This window comes from Tupaia chinensis, unplaced genomic scaffold, assembly GCF_000334495.1.
Source record: "Tupaia chinensis unplaced genomic scaffold, TupChi_1.0 Scaffold000627_1, whole genome shotgun sequence".
Classification (NCBI taxonomy): Eukaryota; Metazoa; Chordata; class Mammalia; order Scandentia; family Tupaiidae; genus Tupaia; species Tupaia belangeri.
The window spans coordinates 1,031,040-1,040,011 of NW_006160147.1; the positions used below are offsets into that span (position 1 = coordinate 1,031,040).

The following is an 8,972-nucleotide window of genomic DNA, read 5'->3' on the forward strand; positions in this document are numbered from 1 at the left end:
CAGTTCCAGGCCTGTCCCCTCTGTCCCCAAGATCCTGAGCACTTAACCAATGGGCTCTGGTTCATATTCCCCATGCCACCAAGGCAGGGAGCAGATGATCCCTCCCTCTGCCTGCTTGTGGGTCTCCATTGTCAGGGAGTCCCAAGGACAGAGATAAAAGACTGGGGGTTTGTTAAATATGCTTTTCTCCAAATAAATGAGGTTAGAGACAAAGAGGATCCTAGGAGACCTGCACCACCCTTAGCCCAGTCCCCCTCCATATTCCCCCCCAGGAAGTTAAGGCATAGCAAGAGAAGGGGAGGACACATCAGGACGGACTTCCTTTCTCCCAATGGCATACAAGCATTCCGCCATCACTGTTCTAACCAGGAACAGCGGGCCTGATACCTCTGCGTCATCAGTTCAGGCTGGACTCAATGGGGAGGAAAGTCCTCATTCACATCTTCCTGCCCTAGGGGAGCAGGGGTGCTCTGGGGAGGGTCCATGAAGCTCACAGCACAGGCTTATGGGGGGGAGCCATTTCTGCTCTAGACAGGGATAAACAGGTCCCATGGCTGGGACCTCTGGTCATACGTGTGCCCACTGACTGGGCCTTGCACTAACACAGCCTGCCTCATTTGACTTCAGAAAATTGGACAGAGTGGGATGAGAAGGGGAAGGTGGGCGTGAAAAGGAAAGGGGGGGGGAATGAAAGTAGGAGGCATTCCCGTCTCTCTATTACATGCATGTGCACACACGCACACCACTGCAGTCGGTTGTAACTCTCCTCTCCACAGCTGAGCAGGAAGCTGGCCGACAGCCCCTCTCTCCAGAGGCCCTCTGGGTTTTCTTTAGCTCGCCCCCAACCCGAGCAGCATGCTCCAGAAGCCTTTGCATCAGCCACCCCTTGCACTCATACGGGGATGTGTGGCCTTGCCCCCATCGCCCCAACCTTGCATCACCTGCAGTTCACGCCCCCCCATCTAGTTGGGTATAGAAAGGGTTAAGGGCTTCCTAGTCCCCCATCTTCAGTCTCTGAGGCCCCCCATCCCCTTCCTCCATGTATTTCTATTTCCCCTCTCCCTCCAGCCCTGCTCACAGTTAGACCGTTTACACTGAGGCTGAGATGCACAGGAGAGCAACGGGTAGACGCCACCTCTAATTGTGCTCATTCCTAATTGTTGAATTCCAGAGCCACTGCCTCTGCCTCATTATGGGAAGCCCTGCCAGGACTCCCTGTGGCCGGGGACTCCCTCCCCCTCTCAGAAGCACCTGGTCCTCACGATGGCTTCAGGGGAGCCTCCCTGACTCCCACCCAACCCTGTCCTCCTCCAGTCCCCAGCTGTCTAGTCATGAGGCCCTTGGGGATTCACTTAGAAAGATGTGGGGCAGGCGTGGAATATTATTCAGTCATTAAAAAAAAAATCCCTGGCAATTGGTAGAAAGTGGATAAATATGGAAGATTTGTTGCTGAGTGAAGCAATTCAGGCTATGAAAGAGAGACATTGTATGTCTCCACTTAACATACACCAACTGTTCGCACCCTATGGAAAAGGCTGAAAGATTGGAGGGCATAAAAGCATTGAAAATTGTTATGGACACAAGACAATATGGAAGGGGGGGGGGGGGGGGGGAGGGGGGAGGAGAGGAAGAAGGCTTCCTGGACTGAGGAAAGCCTGGCCCTGGCAGCTACACGAGGGCTGGGGAGCAGTTGGAAGCCCTGTCACCTGCTCCAGCCACCACGACACTACCCACTGCAGAGTTCTGCTCTGGCAGTCGGGGGACCCAGGAGAGGAGAAAGACCCTCATCCCTACTCTTGCGGATCTCATAGGATAATAGATGAGACAAGGTGATTTCGAGTCCCCCTACATCCCTGGTGCCTTTGTCCATCTGGAGGGCAAGTGGAAGAAGGGGAAGAAGGCTGGAAATGAGGGAGGGGCACAGGGGTCTGGGGCCCAGGCCAAGTCCGGACTCCACTGCCTCTGCGTGCGAGGGCTGATAGGGCTCAGTCCATAGGCCCTGACTTCTCAAGACTGGACTTTGAAGAAGCAGCCAGACACCAGGTGACTCCCATTTCTCCGGCCTTTGTGAGGAGCCCTCTCCCAGCCCACACCCACTGCCTCCACCATACGGCATGCACATACAAGCACGCACATGTATACACATGTGCACACAGGGGTACACACAAACAGGCACACACACAGGAACACAGGTACACACATGCATGCACAGGTGCACACATGCATCCATACACTGCTGCTGGGCTTCAGAGGAAGCATTTAATTCCCAAAGCTGGGCACTTGCAGAGGCTTCGGCCTTAGGCACTTGGCCTACCACTGCAGAGGAAACTGCCAAGGCTAGACAGGTCCAGCCCTGTGGACGCCTCATCACTTAGTCCAGTCTGCCCACTGTGGCTCCTCCCTGCCCGCCTCGGAGCAGGGATCCTGAAGAAGGTGCCAGAGCATCTCTTCTTTATGGAGAGGCCCACAGAAACCCAACACCAGAGAGGGAGAGCTGGTTCAATCTCCCCAAGGGATCATTGCCTAATTTGTTAAGTCTGCAGCCTGATTTCAATCACCCAGACTCCTGGCTTACGCTCAAAGTTCTATGACCTCATCCTCGAGGACATCCCCTCCCCCAGAGCACACACACACCGTGTTCTCTGGCTTCATCCTGTAGGTAGAGATGGTGACAATGGGTGGGGGAGTGGAGGAGGAGTTCTGACCAATCAGCTATTGGAGCCTGGAAAGCCTCCTCTCTCCCCCCCAACGCCCGTGACGGGAGATTCTGAACAAGCCACACAACTTTGCTAGGCCTTTGCTGCTTCACAAAATGGGGACAGCGAGGGCTGCTCCACGACCTTGAGGTGGTACTGAGTACTGCGGCCATGGGAGACTGAACTCCATCACAGAGTGGGTGGACCAGGTGGGTGGCGATGAGAGTCCGCCTTCTCCCCGCCATGCGTGACCTGTCCCGATGGTAAGTGCTGCCAATGCAAAAGCAGAAATCCTGAGCCCCCCAGATAAAGCGACCATGATGGACCCCTCCTGACTTAGAGCAACAGGTAACTCTCCTTCCTTCTTACCCCTGACCCCAGATCAGGCGCTGCTGGGGAGCAAGCACCACACTCTCTGAGGCTCAGAGGCCACACTCATGGGCCCAGCAACTCATCCGCAACTGTAAGTGACAAGGTCTGGAAGGTGCTTGCAGAGTCAGCCTCCTCCTCCCTGGCGTTCTGTGGGGCAGGGGCTCTGTGCTAGTCTGGGACTTATCAGGGAGGAAGATTTTACATCTCCTGCTTGCTGTGCTTTGAGGGCTCCTTCTTTGTTTGGCGTGGGGGTGTCGTTTTGATCTTTGATTTCAGACCAGGGCTGCAGCCAGGTGCTCCCTGCAGTGTAGACTCACAGGGCCCCGTCAGGCCCCTTTGGGACTAGACCCACATTTGCTCATCCTTCCTTGAATTGTCAGTTCCAGGGATGACAATGAGGGATTGCTGGGACAGATCCTTCCCAGAAACGAAGCTTTGGCAAGAAACGGCTCGTTAGGCATCAAGAAGAATGGCCTGAACATCAGAGCAAGGAAATACTGAACAGCCCAAGGGAGTTATTACAACCCCTTCCCTTGGTTTTTAAGAATAAGAGAAATGGGGGCCAAACGGCACAGCAGTAAACATGACCCTCTGCAAAGCTGGCCCTCATGGGAAGGTCCCAGGTTCATATCCACAGGCCTCCCTGAGTACGCTGGGCATGTGCCCGCCCACGAGCCAGCCTGAGGCTGGACGGTGGCATCAAGGCCCTGCTGGGAGTGCCATATCTCTAGCTCTCCCTCTGTCTCTTTTGCTCATGGAATAAGTAAATAAACTTAACAAAATAAATAGAAGTGGAAAATGCTCCCGTCAGCTGGAGACCCAAGAAAGAAGCACGGAAAGGACTTTGAGGGGGCCGGCAGGTGACGTGATGGTTAAGGTGGCTGGATACCCGTGGCCGACTGCGTGTTTCAGATCCCAGACCTGGCAGCTTGAAAGACATGCCAGGTACATGTGTGCATGCCCAGAATCCCAAGAGGAGAATGAGGGGAACAGACTGCAGTGTGGTCACCCCCACTGGAGTGCTTGCTCTCCCTCTCTCCCCCTCTCCCTCTCTCCTCTCTGGCGAGTACATGCACTCTATAACCGAAAGAAAGAAAGAAGAAAGAAAAAAAGAAAGAAAGAAAGAAAGAAAGAAAGAGAGACTTTGAGGCGGCCACAAACAACATGATGACAGAAAATACTCCATGGGAAGATGGCAGGTGGCATGGTGGTTAAGGACACTGGACTCCCACATGGCCGACCACAGTTCGAGTCCCAGACCTAGCAGCTTCTTTTCTCACTTTCCCTCTCTCCCTCACTCTGTTCCTCTTTGGTCAAATTAAAAATAAACAAACAAATAAATAAGTTAAAATAAAATAATTATTTAAAAAAGAATAAAAAGGAAATACTCCACAAACTCAGCATGTGCTCAGCCCTGTGCTAAACACCTTGCAGGGATTAAATCATTCAAAGCTCACCAAGAATAACCTGTGTCATAGAGAAGAATTTTAGTTCCATTCTACGGATGGAAGACTGAGAAGCAGAGTTTGATTAACTTGCCCAAAGTCAAAGCAAGTGGCAGAACGAAGATAAACCCAGGCTACCTGGCTACAGTCACTACACTGCCTCTTAGAAAAAATTTCTATGACATTTCTCCCATGGAACTGTATTGTTCATGGCGGGCTTCCTGAGCCTATGAGAACCCAAGACCAATCCCAGCTTCTCTGTGACAGCAGGAGGAACGGTCATTGTGGTGCCTGTGCATGGATTGCTCACACAGAATTTAGAACTGGATCTAATTTGTATACAGTGGACTATGAGCTCATTTAGAGCTAACACGTATAGTTATCATTGATATAAAGCTACCTCGTAGCTTTAAGGTAGGTGTCAGTACTGTCTTTGTTTTTATTTTTTTTTTTTTAGAGAGAGAGAGAGAGTTTTTTGCTATAGGGTGTGTGTGCTTGCCAGAGAGACAGAAAGTGAGAAATCACCCCCCAGGGGAGATGGCCACACAGTTCCTTCTCCTCTATCCTCCTCTCGGGATCTTGGGCATGCATGCACACGTGCTTGGCGTGAGTTTTAAGTCATCCGGTCCAGGATTCGAACCGTGGTTGACTACATGGGAATCCAGCAATGTAAATATTATGCCGGTCCTGATGACTGCTGTTTCATAGAGAGAATTCTCCAGACCTGGACAGGTCACCCTGTTCTATTCTCCTGGAGCATCCCCTGTGTCTTTAGAACACCAGTCACAGCAGTAATGAATCATTTATGTCATATTCATCTGTGTGGAACTTACCAGGTCATAAGTGCCATGATCCCATCTGAATCTGCATTGCCCAGCACTGTGCTGGCCTTCAGCAGATTCTCAAAAAGTCATCCGTAACCAAACATGGAAACTGATGCTCAGAATGGCCAAAACAAACAAACAAAACACCTGCCTAGGCCCACCAGAATGCAAATCCACAACAGCAGGGATTTCTGTCTGTTGTGTGCAGTGGCACGTAGTAGGTGCTTGCTAATTAAACGCGAGCATGAATGAGTGCGTAACATCACACACGTTGTAATTAGTGGCCCCAGGAGATGAACCCAGGCTTCCTGGCTCCTGGCCTCTCTGACTTGACGCCCATCTTCACCACCACTGGATAAACACTCTGTTTCTCCCACTGCCTTACTGTCCTGGTTTTTAAAGAGGATCCTCCTCCACCCTGGACCCTCCGGTCCCACAAAGAGCAAGGCCAGCTTTGGCTAGAACCTGCCAAGACCAGGGAAGGCCACGTGGTGAATGTCAGACCAGGCGAACAGCATCTCCGCTCACCTGCAGCCTCTGATTGCCCACAAGGACACATCTGGTTAGGGAACGGAAGAGGAGTCGCTCTTCCAGCCCACTGAGCCCTAACGTCCTCCTCCTCCATCCTCACTGTTCCTGTGCCCCAGGTCCAGCCCACTTGCTGCCCCCCAGGCTACTCTCTCCTGAGAGGGCCACACAGACTTCGTGGAAAAGAGGAGACCTGGCTGAGGTAAGATAAAACCCAGGTAGAGACAGAGAGGCCACTCGAGGCCAGGCTCACAGAGGGGCTGGGGAGTATTAGGGTAGCCTGGCCTCTAGTACTTGGCAAGGACAAGAAAGAGGCTTCTCCAGCCATTTCCAAAGTTCCCCCAGCCCAAGTCTCTGCAGTGTCAGAGACAGCCCTGCTGCCCCTGCTTAGAAGCTGCCAGAGGGTGACAGGGATGGAACCAGTGTGAGGTCAAGAGAACTCAGACTCCGCTCCAGGAAAGGTCTCCCTGGCCCTCCCAGGTCTTCAGCAAGGTCCATGCTTTGCCAAGGGGTAAAACCAACTCCAGTGGTAAGACCAAGCCAATGCTAAGCTCCTCTGCGGTGAGGAAAAGGGCCTGCTAACAAACACTAACCCCTTTCTCCTCCCCTGGTCCTAATCTGTGGATGTCAGGCCCCAAAGCTAAAAAAGAAACCACCCCCAGATCCCCCCACCCACCGCAGCTGCCACTACCACCAGATAAAACAAAAAATACAAAACAAAAATAATAAAACTAAGTTGCCTGGGAAAGCTGAACAAAGCTGGCCAACAGAGCAGACTGGTCTCTGTTCCAGACTGGCCTGCGCTATGGCTGGATCCTCACCTCCGCCTCCCCCTCCTCAGCTTTCTCAATGCTCTCCCAGCACTTCCTTGGCAAAGTTGGGAGGAGACAAGGTGAGGATCAAGCCCAGGTGGTCCCCAGATAAAGCCAGGCCCTCCAGGGAGTCCAGAAGGATGAGGCCAGGGACCTGTCTGGGAGCCAGCAGGGCAGAGGCAGGCCATATGGAGGGAGAGTGGCCCACGAGGAGCCTTTGCTGGCTCTGGCTGTTGCCTGGGGGCATGGGGAGGAGGGCAAGGGTTGGTGCTAGACTCCTGAGCCCAGGCCGCAGTGTGCCTGGCGTGGACCCCTGACGCTGACTCACCCCGGGGCCCTGACACAAGCTGCAGCTTGCAGTGCCTGCCAGGACACCAGGCACGTCCCACTGCATCAGAGCTGCCATCCCCTCCCACCTGCTCCTCTGGCCCAGCCTAGGGGATTTGGACCTGGTCGTTTTCAGCACTTCTGTGGGTCATGGAGATGTTTCTAGCAGCACCGAGGTTGGGTCTGGTCTAAGCAGGCCCTGATGGCTAGCTACGCTGTCCCTTGCTGTCACTCCCTCTGATGAAGTGCCCAGGTCCCCAAGAGCTGGATAGACTGCGTTGAAAACACCATTAAGCAGGGGAGAAAGCCCCCCAGGGCCCCAGCAGGGGGGTTGGGCGAAGGACACCAACTGGCTCTCCAGGTCAGAGCCAGTCCACCTTCCTGGCTGCCTGCACCCCAGATAAGAAGGATTTCCTCTTCCTGGTGCCCACCCTGGTCCATCCTGGGCCTGACCACCCCTAAGCTCTGTCCTCTCCCACCCACTGCAGCAGCCCCCTCGTGGCCAGCCCGGCAACACCTCTGTCCTTGGCTCCCTCCCTTCTGCAGTGGAGAGTGACCTACCCCAATACCTCAGCAGGGGGTGGGAAGGGTGCCGGCAGAAGGAGACCCCCACATACTGTGGGCTGGGGGTGTCCTCGAGGCACCTGTGGAATGTGAGGGTGGACAGGGAGAAGCAGAAAAGTGGGAGGGGGGACTTGGGTCAGTTGAATAGGGAAAGGATGAAGCTCTTTCTAGTTGAAAATAAAGCCCTGTGGGGTAGGGGGTGCTGCAGAGGGAGGAGGGGGCATAATGGGAAAGGTGCATGGAAGAGTCCAGAAAGGGGAGTGAGCTACGTGGTCTCCGGCAGGATCCCAGCCCGGGGAGGCTGAAGCAGGACGGGACGTCCTAGGCAATGCTGAGTCATGAGATTTGAACGCAGGCGAGGGGCGCCTCCATCCCCTGCCTCCCTTCCCAGTCCCAGCTCCAGCTCCTTCGGACCCACATTTCCAGATAGTGCCTGTAGACCGTCTCCCCAGCTTCTGCCTGACCCAGGCTCTCTGGCTCCCAGAACTCACGGACCTCCCCTCACCTCCCACGACGGCGACGGCGGGGCCAAGGGGGTCCCCGAGGCTTGAGGTGGGGGCAAAAGAACCTTCGCCAGAATCCGCTCAGATGGGCGAGGGGTGGGCAACGCGCGAGTGGAGGGCATAGGGAGGGCAGGACTGGGGCGCAGAGCGGGGGTGCAGGGGACGTCGGCCCGCGCCAGTCCCCGGAGCAGCCGGCTCCCCGGCCCTCGGTACGGCTCCCCCATCGAATCTTCTGCCGACGCCTCCAAACTCCCCCAAAGGACGGTGCAGGATCCCGGCCGCCTCGGCCTCAAACTTCTCCGACCCCACCCTCCTCCCGGGAGCCAGATCCCACCCCGTGGCCCCTGGACTCAGCAGCCCAGGGAGGACAAACTTTGGCGGGGAAGGCCGCTGCCCCACGGGCAGGGGCGCGGACTTACCAGAGAGCGGTCCGGAGGAGACAGGAGAGGTCCCGGTCCCCGGTGCGAGGGGGCGTCAGGCTGCAAGGACGCGGCGCTGGCGACGGTTTAGCAGCGGCGTCCGTTCCCCGGGGCGCGGAGTCCCCGCTCCGCCCCTGCCCCAACTCCGCCGCGAAGTGCCTTTGCCGCAAGACTTGCTGAGCTGAGCAGTCTGCGCCCGGCGGAGGGGCTGATCGATGGGCGCGCGGCGAGCGCTGCAGTGAGGGGAGGAGACCGAGCGGGCGGCGGGAGGGCGGGGACCCGGGAGCCGAGCCCGAGCGGGAGGAGGCCCGAGGAGGTGGCGGGGACCGCCCTGCGGGCCCGGGGCCGAGGCGCAGTCCCCCGCCTCCTCTCAAGGTCACGGGGCAGGGAAAGGGACCCCATCCTCGCCTCCCATGTCTCTGGAGCCAGCTCCTTCTCCCTGGCCTCCAGAACCCACTGTAGCGGAGAGCTAAATTATCGGC

The 8,972-nt window shown here is 55.8% G+C and overlaps 1 protein-coding gene across 1 annotated transcript in view; it reads right to left on the reverse strand.

Annotated features, from left to right (window-relative positions):
- Window positions 1–8,712, reverse strand: part of SYT2 (synaptotagmin 2) — a 120,734-nt gene extending 112,022 nt beyond the window's left edge. The window contains exon 1 of the mRNA XM_006159149.3: window positions 8,491–8,712. The gene's annotated coding sequence lies outside the window, so the exon portion shown is untranslated. The remainder of the gene's footprint in view (window positions 1–8,490) is intronic.
- Window positions 8,713–8,972: the final 260 nt, after the last annotated feature.